Genomic DNA, 2620 nt, shown 5'->3' on the forward strand with positions numbered 1-2620 from the left:
TCACCAACGGTTAATACCAACAGAAATCGTTCCATGTGGACAAGATCTAGCTAAAGAAAAGAGCCCTCTCTGGGTTCACATCAGTACAGCAGGTCTGTGGGGGTGGGACCTGCATTAAAGTGCAGACTGGAGTAGGAGAGGGGCAGCTTCAAGACCAAAATGGACACCAGGGCTCGGAGTGTAACCTTCCTTCCCCTGTGTGAACCGTAGCTTATGTTAGCACACTTGCACTGACATTATTCTAGCTCATGGAAGTGGCTCAGTAATTTATTACTAGTGTCGATGCAAATCTTTTCAGCGTTTCTCACTCCAATGCACACTGTGAGCAACACGGTCACTGGAAAGTGTCGGCGTAATTGCTCTCAAACATGAGTTTTTGGCAGTACAAGGTTGGAAAACGGGTCATGCTGTTGGTACGATTGCCATCAAAAGCAACTATTTAGTAGTGAACGGTTTCTTTAAATGAGACAGATGCTCGTGGAGGAACTTCTGTTATTTTTACCGTGTTCAGTGTTGTTGGTACGCGCTTATTTGAAGTATTGACAGGGTGGAGCTAGCCGCTCCCTCCTGTCCCCCCGCAGCCTCTACTTTCATACTTTTAAACACAGACCTGCATTGTAAAGTTAATGCGATGTGGTGGGATCACGAATCCACCTCAAAAGATTATCTTCGGGGTTTCGTTTTTTTTTTTTTGTTTTTTTTTAATCCATCAATCGAATCAATATCAGTTGGAGTTTCAGATATATTTCTGGGTACGAGGAAGATTGTAAAGGTAATTTGAAATTTTATGTGCCTGGTATAGATCTGCACTGAGTATTTTACTAAAGCTGGGCATACACTGTGCGATTTCTTTCAGTCGCGTTATTCAGCTTGCGCTCAAACTGTGTGACTGAATCGCAGAGGTTAGAAATTCATAGGTCAGGATGCTCTGACGTGACCTTTAGCTTGGTAACATGAAGTGAGGTGTTAATCGCTTCTCAGGTATACTACACAATCCACGACACAGGATTAAGGCTAAACTCAGGCCGATCCCCAAGACGGTCGCACGAGTGAAAAATAGTCTCAAAATGGGCCAAAAATCACAGTGTATGCCCAGCTTTACACTTTTTTTTTTTTTTTGGACGGTTGAATTTTATTTAGAGCCTCTTCTCCTTATACGTAACACCAGCTGCCTGTAAACCTTTTGTTTAAGAAGGGTAGCCAGTCAAAAGAAAGTTGACTTACACCACGAGTTTGGGATTGAAAATGAACAGTGGGGCGCCAGTACCTCTTCTTTAGCTTTTCTTTTTTTTTTTTTTTTTGAAACGATGATTTATTGATTTTGTCAGAACAACACGAACAGCAACAAGTCAGCACAGCCAAGCACAAAAAAAATAAATAAATAAATAAATAAATAACAAAGCAAATGCAGGTATATGAGTTACCAGTACACACGCCTGGGACAGAGAGAGAGAGAGAGAGAGAGTGACACTTGCTGTGTATTTAAGAAACAAACGCTGAAAGAAACCAAACAGAATGACACAGGCAGAAAGACACTGTTTTATTTGTGGTAACCAATGATGCATTTCTTCTCCCCTTGTACAGGGCCTCTTGAAGCCATATGTGGACGAGCAGATGACACAGTGCTCCACAGGCCTGCTTCTGCTGCCTGCTCCTCTACCCACCTGCTGCAGAGGCTTCTGTGAAGGGAAACTGCTACATGTTATGTCACCAATCCCTGCCATGCTGCGTGTCTAACGACCCGGCAGGGCCTGCTGAGTACAGTGGTGGTGGACCCAGGCCCTCTGCACCTTCCTTTCTCCGATTGGGACCGTTTTGTCCCATCCTTTTTGGTCCGATTCGCCATATCTCCAGAACCGAAGAAGCCATCGGCGTGGCCTCTTCGCCACAGCGTCCGGCACCCACCAAAACCCCCACCTAGACACCAACCTAACCCCTAATTATTGCTAGTTATTTTAATTTTTACCTGTCGTCTTGTGTTCCAGTCGGTCGCAGCAGCAGTGTGTTACCAGTCGCCAATACTCTCCTCTTTAGTTTGAGAAGTCTCCTTTTGTATTAACTATGCTTTTCCAAAAACGTCTATCTTTGTGTACACGTTGAATGAATGTTAATGGGAGACCAGTTCTTTGGGGGGGTTTTTTTGGGTTTTTTTGTGGACAATCCTTGTCAGTGTTGGAGGAGGACTGTGAAGGACGACCGTTTTGCTCTCCCTGACATTTCGTATTAATGCTGGTCAAGAACAAAAATGAGAATGACACTGCTGGAAGTTATCACATCACTATAGATTCTTTTAATAAGCACTTTTTAAAACTTTATATATTTATAATGCAAGGTAGCTAATGAGTAGACATACTGAGTTTGTGGGTCTCGTCTTTATGACATGTTTAAAAAAAAAAAAAGAGAGAGAGAAAAAGATTTGACTGTTTGTCCTCAAACTTTCAGACTCTGCTTTTGTTTCGCCAGCCCCGATTTCTGAGTGAAGGTACGCGTTTCAGGATATTTCATTGAAATATTGCTCTAATATTTTCAGTTTAGTTCTGGCACAAGGCACACAACACAGACACACTGAGCTCGGCCTGAAGAAGGCGAAGGAACGCCGAAACGTCGCGAAGAGCTCAGT

At 43.3% G+C, this 2620-nt stretch overlaps 1 long non-coding RNA gene across 1 annotated transcript in view; it reads left to right on the forward strand.

Annotated features, from left to right (window-relative positions):
• Positions 1-2401, forward strand: part of LOC146609051 (uncharacterized) — a 4396-nt gene extending 1995 nt beyond the window's left edge. The window contains exon 2 of the long non-coding RNA XR_014905057.1: positions 1585-2401. This is a non-coding gene — a long non-coding RNA (uncharacterized LOC146609051). The remainder of the gene's footprint in view (positions 1-1584) is intronic.
• The last annotated feature ends 219 nt before the right edge of the window (positions 2402-2620 follow it).

The sequence above is a fragment of the Diplotaxodon limnothrissa genome, linkage group LG22 (assembly GCF_057381915.1).
Source record: "Diplotaxodon limnothrissa isolate DT_005_m linkage group LG22, D_limnothrissa_male_GT1.1, whole genome shotgun sequence".
NCBI classification, from domain to species: Eukaryota; Metazoa; Chordata; class Actinopteri; order Cichliformes; family Cichlidae; genus Diplotaxodon; species Diplotaxodon limnothrissa.